The 20,047-nt window shown below is 45.7% G+C and overlaps 1 protein-coding gene across 3 annotated transcripts in view; it reads right to left on the bottom strand.

Annotated features, from left to right (window-relative positions):
- Positions 1-20,047, bottom strand: part of LOC143321227 (tetratricopeptide repeat protein 28-like) — a 158,925-nt gene that overhangs the window by 115,645 nt on the left and 23,233 nt on the right. The window contains exon 1 of one of the 3 annotated variants that reach the window (XM_076731440.1): positions 5,550-5,660. The exons of the other annotated variants lie outside the window; for them this stretch is intronic. The gene's annotated coding sequence lies outside the window, so the exon portion shown is untranslated. Of the gene's footprint in view, positions 1-5,549; positions 5,661-20,047 lie in introns of those variants that run through there. 3 annotated transcript variants of the gene reach the window in all.

Raw genomic sequence — 20,047 nt, 5'->3', positions numbered from 1 at the left:
GCATGAACAAAATGCACTACCTCCGCAGTCACAGCTGGAACCCAAACAGAATGACACTCTGTGGTCAAGCACTGAGATCAAAGCGCGCGTCTGGAGTCAAGGAGGAGCGAGGCGGCTTGTGTGTTACAGTATCTACATTCAATTTACTTGATAACACATCACTTTTACTCCTACAGCCGGCAGCTCCATCCAGTCCAGAAAGCAGCACGTAAAACACTGTTTACATCTATGTTCTCTTTCAATCGCACGCTCGCACTCAGACACTGAAGTCCCACCATCTAAAACAGGTTTACACAAGAGACTGCTTCATAGAAGGTATGTTTGATGATCAATCAAAGGCCACTTCAGTGTGCTGTTCAGCAACAGCGTGTTCGGAGTGAAGCCTGTCATCTGGCATCTCCATACAGAAGCAGGCTCCCTGTGCGTGCCTCTGCTTTCCCAATCAGAGCCGCACAGGAAATCAGACTCCAGCCTTCAGAGGGAAACGAAAACCCCCTCTTTCATTTTCCACAACTTGGAGCCGTTTAAAAGTTTGTGCTTCCTTTTCTTGTTCTTGCCAATCATGCCCTCAAAAATGTCTCCACTGTATGTTGTGATTGGGGGGCTGATTTCATAAAGACGAGTGATGCTGCTCTATAGATGCGAGTTAAAGCAAATGTGAGTCGGACAGCTGCACGACAACAAAGATGGACTCCTGTTAGGTGTAAAAAGTTCATCACCTTACCGGAGGCTGCATCAGAGCTGAGAGCTGTGTTTCCAACATGACAGTCAGTGTCAGTGTTTTTTTCTTCGGGCTGACACAAAGAGGAAAACATGGTTTATTTGGTGGTTTGCTAACAATATTCATGACTGAGCAATGTGAAGAGAAGTAGTTTTTAGAGCTACCGCTAACCCATTAGGAATTGTTTCTAGTAAAACGTCCGTTAACCGTTTTATTTTTTCCACAAGGCCCACATTCTCTGCTGGTTGGGCTGAGGTTTTTTAGCTCGAAGTTACAGCTCAGTCTGACACATTTTCAGCTTAAAGAGTCTTAATTTGCAGCACACAGCGCACCAGTTCCAAAATTAGACAGTTTTGTGGAACCAGAGAAGTTTCATGTCTGACTGAAATCTACCTTCACCAAACCGTCCTGTCTGATCCGGGCTAATACAGATTTGTACACAGCTCAGTTTGTCTGCGTCTCTCTGCCGGCGTGCCTGTTTATTAGTCCACATGATGTAAAAAGTGCATCACCCACACGAAGGGAACATGAAAAAAATGAAACCTGACAGAGAGGTTTTTGAAAAACCCCACGGAGGAGCAACACTCCAGAAGCTCTCTTGAATGTCTGAGGGTAATTTATTTTCACAGTCTGGCTCTTAAGTCACGACACTGGAGTGTTGCTGTGCGCTATCTGTCCCCCGTTTGAATAAACAGCGGCCTTTTAATTACAAGGGCTGGAGTTTCAAGGCAATAAATTCCACAGCGAGAACCCAGAGATGTGTACCCTAATGTCACACGCACAGACACGCGTGCGCAACGAAATGCAAGCACCTGTGACAATATGCATACAACACTGAAGAACAGCTAATATTGTTGTATTAATAATATTATATTTCTATTCACAAAGGCAAAGGCCTTGAGAGCCAATTCATCACATTTCCAGCACAGAAATTTATAACATAAGAATACAATTTAGTGTTTGACAGATTGCTTCCCCTGTAAGACATGGCAGATGGATGAATCTGTTTTGAAATGCTTAACAACATTATAATAATAAAAGTGTTAAACAGCAGTGACACCCACCCACTCTGTTGTGCTGTACATCACTGAAAACAAATAACCCTCATCAGCATTCATTCATTCACCTCTTTTACTGTGCTCCATTCTTGGATGATGTTGTGTCAGAATTTAGCCTGCTGTGGGCCATGTGAGATGGCAGCGCACAAGGGTGTGTGCACGTGCATGCGTGTGTGTGTGCATGTGTGTGTGAAGTACATGCATGCGTGTGTCTTACTTGGAGCTCGGTGTTGATTAAGTGTCTGGAGCCTGAGGGGGGATAATGAGAGCCTCTAATTAATGAGCCTGTGCATATCTCAGAGTCACAGGGTCCTATCTGCAGAGAACAACTCCACACACACCCATAGCAGCAAGACACACACGCACGCACACACGCGCACACACACACACACACACACACACACACACACACACACACACACACACACACACACACACACACACCTCAGTGCACCGTGGGGATCTTTCCCCACACTGCACAGCATTTTCTCCAGGGAAGCCCAGCTGGGAGTGTGTCACTCTGGCTGCTGTCCCTGATAAGTGTCCTCTAATAGGGATGGATGGGGGTTAGGGAGCCCCGCTATGAGAAGGTCACTGCACTGACCACCCAACGTGCCCCAAGCAAAGGCTGATGTTACAGGCCCTGAAAACCATTCCAAATCTTATTTGTTTGCTGGGTTCTGTCGACGGGGAGCGGGGCGGTTCATCTCGAGAGCAGACTCATGGCAGAGCAGAGTGAAGGCAGAACACTTGCTCGCTCACACCAGGATGAATCAGTCCGGTCTGCGTTCAGCTGGATGCAACCACTACTCACTCTGCAGTTTAATAAACAGTTCAAAGAGGGTGGTGATTTGGTCTTGAATGACAAAAGCGGTTTTCTAGAGAGTAAAGACAACAGATTCTTTCTTTTTTTTCAATGCCCTCAATTTAGCGTGCGCTGGTCAGCAGGTTGCATGTGCAGTGATGTGTGCAGCGGGCAGATCATCTCATTTCGATGTCACATCACACTCAACAACACTGAGGTCGTCTAGAATCACCAGTTCACGTGAAGCCGGGCTGCAGTGGGGGGGCACAGGGGGAACAGGGGCAAAACATTCACTCAGCAACATAGAGACCAGGGTTCACTCCCGCCGGTGGCCAGCAAATACAGGTTTTTTTGTTAGTGGGAAGTTGCTGCACCAGCAATTTCTACTAGTTGGAAAGGTGTAAATGCTCATTAAAATGAGTGTCTGAATGTGTATCAAAGGAGGCAGCAGTGCAGGAGAGCTGCTCGTACTACACTGCCAAGAAAAGAGGGGAAAGAAGATTATGTTAAAAAATGTAAACTAGCATTAACAAATAACTGCCAAGGACTGCAGTCACACTCAGTTCTACCAGGTTTGCTGAGCTTAGCAATGAGCAAGAGGTACAAACAAGGACTAATGCCACAAAATAAGTACGTTGCACATGTTATGATAACTGTATTTAAAACACAGGAAGAAATCGATGGATTTTGGCTCATGCGACCTGGGGCTCGAGGTATAAAGATTGCTTACATCTGCATAAACGAACCTTCGTGCATACACTTCACAAGCTTTTCCACTGAGGCCCCTGGGGTGTAAATGTATTCATTGTGTCCTGATGTACCCAAAAGCTCATCTTTAGTTCCACAGAGAAAACATAAACACCCTTATCTGCATGCTGTAAAGTGTGTGATAATGAAAGTGCAATTGAAAGCTCTCTTTCTTCTGAGACATTACAGTGTTTAATCAATGATTCTTCACACAGCGTGATAAAGACATATGATTATGATCTTTTTATTCTCTAAGTCCCATCCCCTAATTTTCTCTTCTGTCTTTTTCTTCTCCCTATTACGCTAATGAAGAAGGGCTTGTTTATACCCTGGAGTCGCTCAACAGTAGATCTGTGTGAAGACATTACGCAAAGAGAAGGACCTTTGCTTTGGAGATGTGTTTAATAATTCAGTGGTCTTGGACATGGATGAAACAGGCTCCAGCATATTGTTTAAATCAGGCCGGCAGTTAAATAGGCGCTGGGGTTTGACGTCTGTGGCAGGATCAATAATCACAGCGTTGCCACATACTCCGACGCATGAGACAGAGATCCTGTGTGGTCCTCCTCAGTCTATATACTAAACATAGAGATGGAGCAGGACAATGAATCCAAATGTGTTTGTGTCTATCTGCTTCCACGAATACAAATACACACACGCACATAAAAACACACAAAACCATGCTGTGGTCAGACCCACCCATCTCCAGTCCCTCATTTAGAAAACCCCAAAACCAAACTCATGCCTCTCTTTTTCAATTACCTTTCTTCCCACCATCGTCACCACACCGAATCTATCTAAATTCTCCCACAGTCTCTTTTTTTCCTTTCTCTCTCTCATATCAAATGTATCCATGTGTTACCATCGCAAACACACACCCACACACATGCACACTCAGTCACACACCACAATCTGGTAATCATAATAAGCACATTAAAGCATTAAAGCCACAATTTATGACTGATGATGTCTTGAACAGACTACAATTAATAGCAAATAACTGCGCAAATATTTAACTGCTTCTCAGATCCTCTGTAGCTTTTCGTTTGGTTGCTGTGGTTGTTAAAATGCAGATTTATAAGAGTGAAGTGTGGCTGAGGCAAAGCCAGACGAGATACTGTGGCTTTTTCTTCAACAAAACACTTTTTTCCTTCCATGATCAGGCTTTAATACATTAATACTCAGGGCTTATTATGCCAATGACAGCTCTTCCTTCCCTTACTAATCTAACCCTGTGAGAGTGCATCAATTGTGAATTAACCCTTGTGAAGTGAAGAAGGGGAGTGATGCACAAAAGGATTCAGTAATGACTCCATCCCTCTGCAGAGGAAGAAAAGTGAAGTAAATGAACACAAAAGTTGTGGTGTTGAGTACAGTAAATACTGCAGCACGGAGCGCGCTGCTCCACCGGGTACCTGTAGTTTCTGGTCACTGCTGTGAAGGGATTAGGCCAGTCCACTCCTTAAATCAGTCTGACTTCAGATCAAAGGGGTTAAAGCAGGATTAGGATTAATCTGCCTTGGTAGAACAGGTGTTAATCCCTTAAATTAGCCATGTAGCACAGGCAGGCCTCTCTTTCATCTCAACACCTGACGTACGGGCTGGAATACAGAGGGCTCAGTTACAGGAACGTAGCGCTGCTGTTGCCCCACCAGAATTAGTTGTCCTCCCTCACCCTGACCGCTCTGATAACAGGCCCCGCTCTCATGCATCAGCAAGATGGCTTCATTTGCATGCAGGCGGTGTTTTGAGAGCGGCTGAGTCAAACAGCTGTGCTCTCCGCTTCCTTTGAAACGAGGGTTACGTAAAGCATACTTTATGATTTGCGATACTAACGGGTGGCTTACAGGATATCCTCGGGCAAGGTGCATCGAATACTCCGGCAGAAATAAGACAGGCCGTGCTTCTGATAGGCATCGTGTAGCGGCTCAGGAGCTGATGTAGCAGAAGAAGGGAGTCGTAGGGGGTTTGACTCCGCTCCAAGGACAGCACCGCTCCAGTCCTTTCCTATCACACCCTTCAACACATGCCTCTCACCCCCACCGGCTTCCTCCCCTGCTGTCAAACCTCCTTGTCATCGGTTTGACTTTTCTACTCCAATCATCTTCATCCCACTCCAGCTCGGCCTCCTGTCAGCTGAGAGCCTGCGCTGGAACAAAAAGTACACCTGTGACTCCAAATCTACGCCGAAGCTACAGCACAAACTCAAGACCATCACCTGTCTGCACGCTAAACGCAGCTAATTAGCATTTGTTGGAGAGAGTTGCAGTGGCGGCGAAGCTGCTTCCCACAGAGCTACTGTCTGCCGCCACAGCCACCAGTTCAGCCAGTGGGTTTGCCACAGTCTCCAGTCCCAGGCTGGACCCTGCCATCTGGCTGGCCTGGTAACAGCCGGCCCCTCTCCCCCGCTGGCCCCGCTGAAGACAGGAAGACAACGCAAGGAAGGTCACTAGGATGGACAGGAAGAAAGAGAGAGAGAGTGGTGGATGTGCTGGGGAGGGAAGAGGAGTGACAGATAAACTAATAGATGAGAGAAAGTAAGAGAGAGACCATAAGAGACAGAAAGGACACTGCTTCCTTTAAGCCGCCACCCTCAGCGTGACTCAATGACTGATGAGTCCTTCTGTCTCCACGGTGTGTGTGTGTGTGTGTGTGTGTGTGTGTGTGTGTGTGTGTGTGTGTGAGGGAGTGTGAGCATGTGTGCACGCATGAATACAATCCCGCTTTTCTCAAACACATCATGACAGCTCACAGCCGGAACGAAAGCTTCATTTACCCACAATTCAGCAGTAATTCGCAGATCCCCAGCAGGACTTCCAGTATAGATGACCATTTGGAAGGTCATTAGAAATGCAGTTAAAAAAGCTCACAGGAGAGGTTTCTATTCCAGGCTGCAGTGTGAACACTGGAGTCATTATGTTTACGTGACTGTGACACTGGAAGGATATGCCTGTGCTCGATCTAAGAATACTGCAGGCATGAGGTGAGGAAATGTGGATGATGCCACCTCGAGTTTGTTCTGTCCCAGCATGATATGAGTTCCAGTTCTGTTGCTCATTCATGGAAAAGCGAGAGGCACACTGTAATGGATTCATCTGGGGCTGGATGAGATATATATGCTTTCTTTGTGTGTTAAATACTGTGTGAAAACGGTGCTTTCTGGCCTTTGAAACTGCGTTAGTCTTAACATCCAGTATTTCGCCTGGCAGGTCGAATATCTCATCACAAATGGTGATAATATTAAAAGTGTAGAGTGTCTGGAGCCCCGTTCTTTCACAGTAATGCACAGAAAGTTTAATTGTTCCACTTTGATCAGGGCGAAAAGATTTAATATTCCTACAAATACTTACGAGACGTCTCTGAGGCGGAGAATCAAATGCAGCCTTGATCCAAGCCTTAAATATTTAGCTAAAAAAATAGTATTTCAATAGACGTTTTTCTCAAATTAACTTTATTAAAGCTGAAAACTGTAAAAGAACATCTGAATCTTGAGTCACAAAAGGTCTGAAATCACTTCTTCAAAGTGCCTCTTAAAATCTACTTTGCGATGACGAGTCTTACAAAGGGCGTCGTGCTGACAGGGCGCCTCCAAAACATCGATGAATTTCCACCATATTCTGAGGTTAGATCGATACAGTCTTGCAGGCAGTCTCACGATTTTCATTATTGTAAAAAAATGTGATTTTTTTAGCCATTGTGAGAAAGAAACCTCCAAATCTTAAGGGAATGTGTTTACTTACTCTTAAAAAGCTATTAAGGTAAAAAGTTATTAATAGCTATTAATGAATAATTCCAGCGTCTTCTTCATTGTCACGCTGACCTTCACGGGTCTGACAGCCGAGGAAGAATACTTACCTGATACACTTACCTGATATTGTGTGAGTGAATGCAAATTTAAGCCCCAGTGCAGCTCTGAGGAGCAAACATCAGCAGTTTTCAGAGTCGGTTCGTCTCTCTCTGACCCTCATCCTTTCTCCACTCTCAGTCTCTCCATCTCTGTCTCAGTCTCCTTCCTCCTCCCCGGGCCGGCCAGGACTTCTCTGTCCTTCATCCTCATTCTATTTCATGCCTCGTCCTTCCCTCGCTCTATCCTCATCCATCACCACCCGCACCCTGCGCCGCACACCCCCGCCCCCGCCACCGCCACCGCTTCCAGTATCCAGCCTGGCTCGATACAGATACAGCCTTCACTGGGCCTCAGTGCTGACACACTCCTCTGTGACTCATCACTTCATTGGACCCCATTTGGCATTCGTCACTTCACAACATCTCTATCACCCTCCGACGGAGACACATCAGAAAACAGTGCATCCAATCAACCGTATTTTACTTCATAACTATGCCATGGCCCTTTTTCAGAGCACTTAATAAAAATCTGTGGTAACTCATAACTAAAAGCTTCGTGATATTAAGATGCATGCAGCGGGACTTACTGTGACAGTGGCTTATTTGCTGGATTTATTGTTAGCTTTGAATTGAATTACTTCACGGGACGTGGACTTGAATCATGATTAAGTGACTACTCACAACTGACAGAGTTTAACGGGGACCATAAACATCTTAGCAAGTGTTCAGAATGAAATCAGCTCTGAAGAAACACGAAGGTGGCGCTGAGGGTTCAGTAAGCTCGAAGCAGGTCGTAAGACGTGTCGTCCGGACACGTTTGAAGACCACGGCCACACAATGAACCACACAAACAGGGATCAGGTCTCTTCTCAGAGGTATGAAAAGCTTTCAGACCCTTTCAGATGATCCAACAGTATGTTTGAAGCTCTTCACTGTCGGGCTGTTGCTACAGGTTCTGGTGAAATGATAAAATACACTCCAGGAGCTCTGGTTTCAGTAATACATCAATGACTTTAAAGACTTATTAGACCTCAAAATACTGCATAGTGTTTTATAATACAATACGGGAAGGATTGCGCAACTCTGCAAAGCTATCACAGCAATAATCATTTCATGCTCCATTTCGATGATCACAAAGCGTGTAATTACGCCATTTATGCTATAAAGCAATATAGAATATGCTCACATTTGACTGGACACTTCAGCACATAGCAGGATAACATTGCATTGCGCTGAGGCAAGAGTTGAGGCAGCTTCAACTGTTTGTTTGCAGAAGCCCTTTTAGTCAGGCCAACGCAGCAGAACCATTGAAATGAAGACAGAACAGTTATTCAACTCCACAACACTGTCAACAAGTTCTCACTCTGCATTTAACGAACTAGTCGCAGCTCAGCGTCCTTCAACTTGAATCATCACATTTATTTTGGGGCCGGATTTGAGTTCACAGGTGCCAGGAAACATGAGGACCGGGAGACCAGGTTTCAGGGCAACCAAAAGCCCAGCGGAGCCCATCTACTGCCCTACCCTGTAAACAGGCCTCGCCTCAGGACCGTTTGATGTGGTCGCAGAAAAAGGCCGAGGGATGATGTAATGCTGGTGAAAGCTGAGTTTGAGAGTTGCGGAGTTTCCACGTCGTGTCCCAACTGCAGCTTCCCACACCCCAGCACCTCTCAAAGGGGCTGGGCATCCCTCAAAACTCCCCCTGAGGAGCACAACAGATGTGTGGATGCTCTGTGTGCATCAATCATCCATTGTCTTTCATCACACTCACTGCACACAGTGTGTGGTCCGTGCGGAGATAAGCAAAATGACGTAAGGCGCAAGAGCTAACAACTATAATCCCATACTGTGTAAACTACATGTGTACTATATATAGCTAGAACACAGTCACAAAAACACCGAAAACTACAAAGAACGCCCTCAAAGGACCATCTGTGAAAGTTTCTTGTTTGATGAAAGAAGGCATGAATAATGAATAAAAGAGAAAAAAAATCCATAAGATCAGAAAAGCTACCTCTAGGTACCAGCGTAGGTCTGATAATGTGCAGGAAGCTGTAGTTTAGCATCGGGATTTGAGCATCTTTGATCAATCAGACTCCCTGAGTAAAACCACCAGCTGTACAACAGTGTGGGCTTCACAAGCCACACTGACTAAAATAAGAAAAGCACACGTGAGCAGACTGCATTAAGAGTGAATTATCTGCTCATTAACATCCACACAAAATTTATTAACACTCATGAATGAAATCAGAGGTAAGATAACCGGCCTCGCAGCTTCAATCAAGAGGTGCGATGTTCATTTTCACCTTCCACTTAGGAAGAGTGCTCCACAACAGGCGGAGCACAAGTGGTGCTTGAGGCGCGATTACTACAGTAAATGGCACCTCAACAAGAAGTGGATTTAGGGATAAAAAAGTGGATTTTCTCATCAACTGCATTCGCTATTCAGGCGTTTCTGTTCAGCTGGCTTTATCAGAAACCCTCTGAACCGGAGAGGAATGCGAGGCGGAGGGGTGGGGGGGGGCGAGCTGGTGCTTTCACACCAACACTCAAACTGACTGTCAGACGCTGATATCAGAGAATGCAAACTTGCATTACACTTCTCAGATCTGACAAGTGAGTCCTGGCTGTAAAAGCTTTCAGTGTGAAATGTTTAGTCTTCATCCGTCTGGAGCGATTATTACCGAGGCGTAAAGGGCTGCTTCTGAGCATGAAAGTTGTGACTGCCTGGGTGACTCTTTGGGAACAGCCTGGTCACCCCGGACATGACTGCACTGATGTGGAGGCTGAAGGTGAGGAAGAAATCTGTGAGACTCTTCTTAAGCTGTTTAAATGAGAAACTACCTTCTGGACCTCAGGGTGAATAGTTAATGCATTCCCAAAGTCCCCACTTCTGCACATTCGGTGAACACTCTGCCAGGCTACATTTGTGCCTGTGTGGATGTGCCAGTGAGCATACGGCTGAATGTCCATTCACACTGATGTATGTGTAACAAAAAGGTAAAGGAGGAGAGCTGTAATGTCACCTGAAGTTTGGTTGCAGCGCGCCAGAGGCAGAGCCGCCTCGGAGGCTTCTTGCTATGCAGATCCACACAGTTCTCCAAAGAGGATAACTGGCTTTGCAGCACTATCAGCCCATCCAGATGGTATACAGGGCAGCTTTGACAGTCCAGAACAAGCTCTCCAGCTGCTCTGCCACCCCCAAATCTCCCTGACCTAAATCTGCTTCTCCCAAGCAGAGAAGAGAGCTGAGGAGTGGACACCTTCAAATTTCACATTTTACACAGTGTAATTAATTCTCTCTCCGGCCGAGCTGGAACCCAGAACTGCACGAAACAATCAGAAATGATCCTGATGCTGCAGCGCCGCGCTGCAACGCGGATGACTGTATTAGACTGTACTATAAATAATTACCCTAAATTTCACTGATAATACGAGTGAAGGCTCCTTCCTCCGTGCAGTGTGAGCTCCTCGCTGTTGGCCGATGTGCGGTCCTGCTGCAGCAGTCTGAGGTGATTTACTAAAAACTTTGATGATACTATCATCCAGTTCATAAAACCTCACCTTCGGGGTTTTGGAGCACTTCATAAACACCTTCTTCATCATCCTCTTCAAACATCTGGCTGACTGAATGCACTGCGCCAAAGCTGCCCTCCACAAGAGGGGAAGAGGCAAAATATATACACCATAATAAACTGAGAGCATGAATTAGTCATTTGTGGGTGCAAATTATTAAACTGTGAGCATGAATTATCAAATCATCCACACACTGTATTTCTTTTCTCCATCACACGTCTCAGGCTAACGTCTCTGTCCACAGTCGGTGTCTAATCATCAAAAAACTGCATTCATTTTCCGAAAGGTAAATAAGTTCAGGGCTTGATTTTGTACAGGATACAAAGGACACCATATTAACCCAGCTAGCTATGAAGTTCAAGGTCTATTACAGGTCAAATGCTCAGTGAAATTCAATTCTTTAAAGAGAGCTGCCTCCCGGTGTGACACCACTGAGTTTGTGCTCAAGGGGCAGCATTTTAATTTGAGTTGTGATGAATGTAGATACAAATTAGAATGTGCCAAGGTTTCAAAATACTACAAATGACCCAGTCGGGGAGAACGCAGAGCGAATGTGTCAAGATATATTAGAAGCCTCCATCTTACCAGCACTGCCATCTGACAAACACATGCCTGGCATGGAGCCCAGAGGAGAAGGAAAGACAACAGATGCCATCCAAAGCACACCATCCCTCCTCTGTGAGCCCGGCTAGGCGACATGCACAGAGAACAAACCTGAGCCATGCTTCACCTAGACAGCCACGGTTTAACCAAAGCTCTGCACACACACCCGAACACTTACTGTACACAAGGCTTTTCAGCGCCGGTTTCATCTCACATGCGGGAAGGCGTTTGGTCACCTGCCTCCTCGTCCACAGAGCCAAAAGAAGGTTTCTGAGAGCATTATTAAGAGGGACTACAAGGGAACTTCAAAGCTGCTTTTCAGCACAGTTTGGTGGGCGGAGATTGTGTAAATTAAACCTTATGTTGCTGTTATGGCACTACGCAAAGTTCAAAAGGTAAAAACATACTCGTGGTGATGCTGCTCATAGCATCATTTACAAGTTAAGTCCAATATTTGAGCAGAAAAAAAGGCCAATCAAGCAGAGATGCATGAGATTGGCAAAAATTCCACTGAGAGAGATGATACGCTGCCTTGATTGTTATTCTGCACACTTAATTAATTGCTTCTTCATATGTGGTCTCATTTTTCCCCTCAGAATTTTCTGGTCTTGCAACAAAAACAGTATAATGGAATGCCAGCTCCAGCACCTCCATCAGAAAATAGGCACTCTTCATGTATAAAACACAAACGTCATCTTGGCTGCTGGGAATCATTTTGACGCTCACCCCCCACTGAAATGTGGAGTACTTTCAAATTAGAAATAGTGAGAAACACAACAGCTTCATTCAGCTGCTGCAATCCTGTGCAAATTAGGAGAAGTGGTGATGTGTAATTACCACCCCAATAGCCAGTTCAATAGCCACAACCGCACAATCCAGGCTGTCACTTCTCAACAGAAGCTGCCGATGGAGGTCCACATCTGCAAAGACAGGACGCGCCGAGCGAGGACGGTAATTTTTAAAAGCCCCGTGGGCTGACATAAGGTTGTTATGCACAGCGGGGGATAAAAACCACCGTTGGAGAAACTCTATTGATGTGTTTGACAGTGGCATCTGGGCTAATATTGATCAGGTATTGACTGCAGCGTTTTTTTTCCACAGCCGTTCAAAGCGCTGGGTATAATTGCACGCACACAGAGGAGAACAATACAAGGCATACTGACAACTCAAAAGCACGAGTTCTCAGCAAACACGCAGACACACAAATACAAACTGCGCTTATCAAGCTGCAGCAGTGTATAACGAGGAGAATGAAAGCAATGTGTCGACAGCAGTGACAGCAGCAGCGGCTCTCTTACCACTGCGTCACCATCATCAGTGCTTCACATCAACCGGTCCATCTACAAAACCTTCTCAAAGCACATGGAGAAGCAGTAGGCACACTGTACTGCAAATAAAGCGCTTTCTCAGTGGATGGTTGAAAGCACACACACACAGTGCCTCCTGCTGGGTAGCAGCTGAAACCCCTCCCCGGTGTGCCAGCCTCACAGAACAGAGAGAAAGACAGAGCTACCCAGGGACAAGCATGCCTTTCACATTACCATTCATGTATGTATTCTGCAAGTTAATACTGTGCACCGAGAAGGAAATATAATGTAGCTACAGCAGGCACTGGCCCACATATCTCCCGCTCCGTCTCACTCAATCTTGTCCCCTTCCTCTCCATCAGGACCCTCACATACGTACATCGCAGCTTTTACACTTTGCTGTCGGTGCACTCACTGCTCACCTCTCAAGCACGAGCTTTTTCAAGAGGAGAGCGAAGCTCACCAAATGGCGCGTGAAATAAAATAGTGACACACGCCCCAATGAAACCTAATAAGACATCACATTACAGAGATGAGAAACTATATCATTACCATGGCAACTGTGAGGCGCACAGCCAGAGGGCTGGCTGGGTGACAGCAAAAGAAAGGGTGGAGGAGAAAAGGATGGAGAAAGGAGAACAGGAAACAGGAGAATTGTAAAGAAAAATGTATGAATGAAGAAAAAGACAGAATGGGGAGGGAAGATCTTATAGCCCCCCCCCCGAAGTGACAGGTGTGTAAAAGACGCATTAACAGCCAGTCTCCCTTGTCCAGGCTGTCACATGATAACGCTCCAGTTCACTATTTCTCCTTGACACTGTCGATGCTAACTACTAATTAGCACAGAGCATAATTCCACATAAACCACTGCCATTCTCAGGCAAGCTCCTGATGAGTGGCAGGATTAATTGGCGTGCTAAGCTCAGATGACCCCACCCCCACCCCCCCCCACCCAGTGGAGCTCTCCCTGGACCAAAAGCTCGGACTTCACATGCGAGGAAATGTCACAGAGAAAAGTGACGGATCCTTTACATCTTATCTGTGTTTCAGTAATTGGACCGTGTTCATGAGGCACTGAAACATTAAAAACTCCCATCTGTGCTCCAGCATTTGCTTCGTTCATTATCTTATTGAAATGGCTCAAGAACAGCCTTTTAAAGCAGAGAGCTGAGCACGATTCTGCTGTGCTAAAAGTGCAGTAATGTGGTAGAAATTTGTGCACGCCGCCCGTGAAGAAACGCCGACTGAGCTGTATGAAATCCCAGCCTTTCAGTGGCAGCTGCGAGCGGTCCGGGGGAGCGAGGGGGCTGCAGTGTGGACGGCGTAATTTTGAGCATCTGGAGCAGCAGGCAGTGCTACGCCGCCTACGACCCACCAGATCAGAGTGGCACTGCCAACACAGAAACCACCACCCTGTTTATTTCTAAACCAGCTGGTAAAGGAACGGGAGGCTGGGCGGGGTAGCCAAGTCATTCACAAGCCGAACAATAAGTGGAAAAGGGAAGGAAGGTGAGACTCGGTGTGAAACCAACACGTGAAAGAGAGTGAGAAAGGCTGAGCGCGGAGCCGGCAGCAAACGCGCCGAGGTCCGTCCATCCAGTCACAGGAAGCTAAAAACAATGAGCAAGTTTGTGCTGGAGGAGGAAATGAAAGAGCGTGTGTGGAGCACTGTATCCTGAAGCTGGGCAGACTCGAGGAGAAGTGGAGGTCTGGATAATTTACTGCCGTCATACAGGCTAATGTGACTAATCAAAACACTGTAGCACCACACAGTCTGTGGGGCAGAGAGGCCAATACATTACATCACTGACCAATAAAAATCACGAGTTGGATAATAAAAGCACAGCTACTATTTAATTCATCGATATTTTGAATAATTAAGCAGACTTTCTGGCGTTACACCGCTTCAGGGCGGCAGCACGACGGGGGAGCAGGACATGACACTTTCGCCTCCATGAAAGAGATGCAAAGCGTCAGCATTTAAAGCCGTTAACATGACAGACGGATGGATGCGGCGGGGCTGGCAGGCGCGCGGGGGACTCTGTCTCCATGTGCAATGCATTACCCCACGTCGACAGTCTCTCAGGCTAAAACAAATATGAGGCACATGCAAATGAAGCAAGAAGGACCTGAGGTAGGCAGCACGCTGTTTGGTGCAAAAGAGTTTAATATGTATGCAAAAAAAATGTTTACTGTGCAGATAATGAATTTCAGATGAGGTCACAACGAGTTACTGCGAAATGCATTATTGGCAGAGTAATGAAATTCAATTAAGAATATGAATGGCACAAATGTGGTAAGTGAGAAAATGTGATTCCATTATTTTCATATGAATGTTATGAGACCACGTTGACCTCAGTGTGCACCAAAACTCAGTTAAGGCAGTTCTATAGATAACTCCTGACTTCACCTCTATACCTGCAAAGTCTCATCGACAACGAAATATTACTGTTCGAATAAATACTGAATCTGCTAAATGAATATTTATTTAGGAAATTCTGTTACAAATGTGCAAATGATGCACGTGCACAGTGGACAGAATGATGAACGATGATGATCTCAACACGAGAGAAAAAAAGATCTTCTCTGCCGAGTGTAAACTTATTGCTGAAACAATTCTCACGTTGCATCATCAAGTGAGCAAAATTGTCCGTGGTGATATCAGCCGCGGAGAATTATTCCCTTACTGTACGGCTCTTTCAGTGCCTCTAAATTACAATCCGCGTTTGCATCAGCTTTTTGATCATCCGTCTCAGCGTGTTGTCATCTCCTTGTGCATGAATCTGCTTCCAGCATAAGACGGCAGAAGTTTAGGACACATAACAAGATGCTATTGTGAAACTCAGGGAACATCCTGTCAGGAATACTGTACATAAACGGTTAAGCATCTCTGAAGATGGAGAGTCATTTAACCTCAGCCGTTACAAAAATGAGAATCATCGCATAAATCACCCGTTTAAGACGAGCGGGTTTGCTGCAGAAGTTTGAAAGCAGCAGTTCTGGATGCTGCATGTGGAACGTTTGAGACCGTTTTTTTGAGAAATTCAAAATAGATTTTTCCTGTTCTCTTGGTATTTGTTGCTGCTACTTACTGGGAGCCCTTCATGTCTAAACTGTGTTTTGTTTGTGTGTGCTGGAGCTGTTTTCATCTTTATTTTTGAGTCCGACTCTTTCTGCATTCAGAATGAAATTAATTTCAACTGAATCGCTGCAACGAAATTAAAAAAGCTTTCTCCCAGCGTTAACAGCCACATGCAAGATTTCACTGTGGCCGTTTCTAAGACTTACGAGTCTGTGACTGCTGACCACGACAATGACACAGCGTTTGAACATTTTACTTTCTAAGCTGTGCAAATGACAGTATGTGTTGTGTAGCTGAGACCAGGCATTTTTGCATTTTAACAGAACGTTTTATGATAAAAAGTTGTGCAACACAATTTCTGCTGCAAAAACATTTGTCAGAAGTCAGTCTCACAGCAGTCAAGGCCAAAGTCCTCTTACAGGTCTGACTTAAAGGTGCCCTGTGGACTATTCTTGTAAATAAACAAAGTTTCTGTTTACACTCAGTGTTACTCAACGATACCAAAACACATTGTGTGTGTCCTTGAGGTCTCACAAACATGTTGACTGTTTCCTTCCTCCTACTGTAAAACATTTACAAAGAAAAGTTTGAAACCTCCGTGTTTACTCGCCAGCAGTCTTCTTCTTCTCTACCTTTACTGACACATTGGCGCGTTACCGCCACCTGTGGATCAGTGGGATAACTTGATGCCATTGGCAGGAACGTGCATCACGTCATCTGTGTGCTCACGTGCATGCACAAACAAATGTACACACATACATGAAACATGGCTCCAAAGCACACGCTGTAGACATACACGTGTGTGTGTGTGTGTGTGTGTGTGTGTGTGTGTGTGTGTGTGTGTGTGTGTGTGTGTGTGTGTACTACTACTAACAGGCCTGCCTGCACTAGACTCAAGAGCAGTTTAAAATGAGATGCAATCCACTACGGGGACTCTATATCTGCATCCCTCAGAAAAGCAAGAACCAAGTACACATACTGCAGATGAGCTCTCCAAGTTCATACACACACACACACACACACACACACACACACACACACACACACACACACACACACACACACACACAAACAGAGTAAGGAAGCAGCCCTGCAACTGAGAGCTTTAAGTAAGGGAATCAAGATGGGTTTCCTGAAAAAAGGTCCCGCACTCCATCTATAATTCATAGGCTTGGTTATTTACTTTTGCTGGGGTGCTAAAACCAGTTCATCGTTCCTACAGAAACGGCTACGGCTGTGTTTAAAGGAAAGAGGGGAGGAAGAAAAAGCATAGGCGCTGTGCTAGCTGAATAAGAATAAGACGATGACCATTTCCAAGACAAAATACTGTTTTTAATCACTGTAGAGGATCACTGAAGCACTAATTCTTCCGAGCAGACTCAAGCTGCTCGCCTGTTCCCACCCTGGGGCCAAGCGTGCTATTTCCTGATATATGTACTAAGAAATTATGAGGTCCATACGCCATAATGCGATGCATGATGCTGTCACTCAGAAGACATATTACGTGTCCTGCTCCACTGTGAAGTGTAGTGGCAGAAGAGAGATGTGACATGGACAGAAGCCACGACAGTATATTGAAAAGGCAGGTGGGAGAGCGAGCAGCGTGGGGGTGATTCATTCCTCCAGCGGGCTGAGATGGAGTAGGAAAAGCTTTTTTTAAACACTTGACTGGAGCCGAGTGTGGGGTGCCATGTTTAAGGGTCATCGCAACCAGACCCCTCCTTTGTTCTGGTGTCATCACTCTCCATTTCACACTGCCTGTCATTCTGGCGTGCTGTGCCTCAGTGTTTGAACAACATGGAGGCTCGTGATCTGACTGGCTGAACATGATGTTCTCGTGCATGACCGGATATACAGAGAGTCACAGAGCTTAATGCGTGTCCAATGTGCACATGCACCTGCATTTATTTGTGCTTTACATGCAGGAAGAACTTTACAATTAGAGGGTCGGTGAGCTCTGTTTCCACGCTGGCATGAGGCAGGTTGATTCCTGCCAGTTGTGTCGGGAACAAGGCTTTTCTTTTGTTGGCCTGCACCTTCGGGTGAAGTGGCACCGCTGCGGATGTATTTATGCACTGCGTTTGGCAAAGTGCAATTCTGGATGACAGTTTGGCATTAAATTGTACCTACATTTCCATTCACAAAGACCATCTCATCCAACTCTAGGACTAACAGCAGCATCTATCCATCCAAGCCTGACGCTACTTCACTGCATCATCAAGCTGCATCTTTTGTTTTCCAACCCTCATCTTTAGTTACCAGCTTTGGATAGAGACTGAAAGAGTGAGGTCACACAGAGAGGCAGGATGATATTTCTGCAGGGTGGCTCGTCTAGATATTCATAACAGAATTGGAAGCTCAAGATTTTGGAGGACCATCAAATTGGCTGCCGCTACTTCTCATTGACAGAAGTCAGCTGAGGTGATGTGGGCAACAAGTAAGACTGCCTTTTGGCTGCCTCCCTTCACAACGGAGATCCCAGAGTAGATCCAGGACACGCTGATTTTGGGATTCTCCCCAAGAGGAACTGGAGGAAGTTGCCCCTTTGCTTCATCGACCATATCCAGAACAAGCGATCTGAAAATGCTTGGATGGATCGTACGGCCATTAGTGAAATGTTGATGTTTTTGCATGTGGGCTGGAGGAGGGCCATCCAGAGCAAGAAGCAGTCAGGACTGACTGGTGATACTTAAACTCCCTTTAATAGAATGGGCAGTGAATGGGACTTCTGTCACACAGCACAGCTCTAATCTAATCTTCCACTCCCATGAGCTGTGCTCCACCAACAACCTGCACAGAAATATGCAGCACTGCCGGCTGCCGACATCCTCCGGTCTGCCATTCAAATAAATACATAAGAAGAGAGAAAACCAATCGGATCTGACTTTGCTTACAGGAGATGCTCAGTGATTACACCCATTAATGGCTGGCAAAATCACTTAACAATGCTGTATTAATACACAATCATGAAGTGAATGACTGTGAAGAAACAGCACACAGGTTGTATTCACAGTAATGCGCTGTACGTGCCTATGACCTAATGTGCCTTAACTGCCATTCCTCCACTGTGAGGAACTTCATTATGACTGGAAACAATTAGTGAGAGCAACGTATGTAATGGGCTCTCAGCTTCCAACAGCACAGTCAATAGCCTGGAAATGGAAACTCTGCTCTAATCACTAATGAGAAAATTGTGGAGGGGCAAGAGGGAGGGAGCGAGTCGCTGGGGAGTGGGGATAAGACGAAAAGGCAGCTCGACACCAGTACAGTGAGCTGTATGATAAAGGTAGTGCAGCGTTAGACTATGAAATAAGAGCTAAATCTCACTTTCATCGTCACAACATAGATCCAGATCGTAATCTGATTCACGGCTTATCAAAAAGGTAATCATCTGACTTATTACTCTTCATCTGATCATGAGCTCCCCATGAATAACTGATGCATTTACTGCCTGCTTCGTAATTGACCCAAGCCCGAGGAAGGGTGTGACAGAAATCACACTGGCAATCAGCACGGTAATGGATTAAGCCTATATCCATAACAGGGACCAGCTCCTAGCAGGGAAAATGAGCAGACAAACACACAAGAGGGAGTGCTTCATAAAGCCCACTCGGCACCTGCGGTACAGGCTACAAAAGCTGCAGCTAATGTGTGCCGTTCCTCTGTGTTTCTGTTTTAATGATAGCCTAAACTCTATTTCCCCCTCTCCCATCACAGCAAAAATCAATGTTAAGGAAACACTCAAGTTTCCACCGAGCAATAGCAATTTCTGTCCAGACGGCTACGCAGCGAAGAGGTGTTTTATGGTGGTAATGCCACTGCACCACAGGCTATGATTGGATATTTAATAAGCAGGCCCGGGCTCCCTATACCTTTGTCTTCCTCTCTCAACTATGGGGTTTATAAAACCAGAAACCCACCACTAAATTAAACTCTCTGCTTGTGGGACGCAAGATGAAAAAACAGCGTCTTTGAAATCAATGCAATTATTAAGCATTTTTATGGGTTCAATACATTTATATCTCTGTGAAATGCTCTGAAAATAAATGGCGGAGCTCGGGTCTGCTTCATTTGCACGGTGCTTGGAGAGATGTGTTATTCGTATTGGTCTGACTCCCCTATACCTTCACATCCTGTTTCCCTAGCAATACCATTGTGAATTATTGATGTTACCACCATGTCTCCCTCCCTCCCTCCCTCCCCCAGTGCCTTACACACCAGCCCTCTGCAGGCATCTCCAAGCTTGACTGAGTCTCCGAAGAACAGGCTGCACACAATCCCAGTGACAATATCCAATAAAGC

This window comes from Chaetodon auriga, chromosome 5, assembly GCF_051107435.1.
Source record: "Chaetodon auriga isolate fChaAug3 chromosome 5, fChaAug3.hap1, whole genome shotgun sequence".
Lineage (NCBI taxonomy): Eukaryota > Metazoa > Chordata > Actinopteri > Chaetodontiformes > Chaetodontidae > Chaetodon > Chaetodon auriga.
This window is presented reverse-complemented; position numbering and strand designations above follow the sequence as displayed.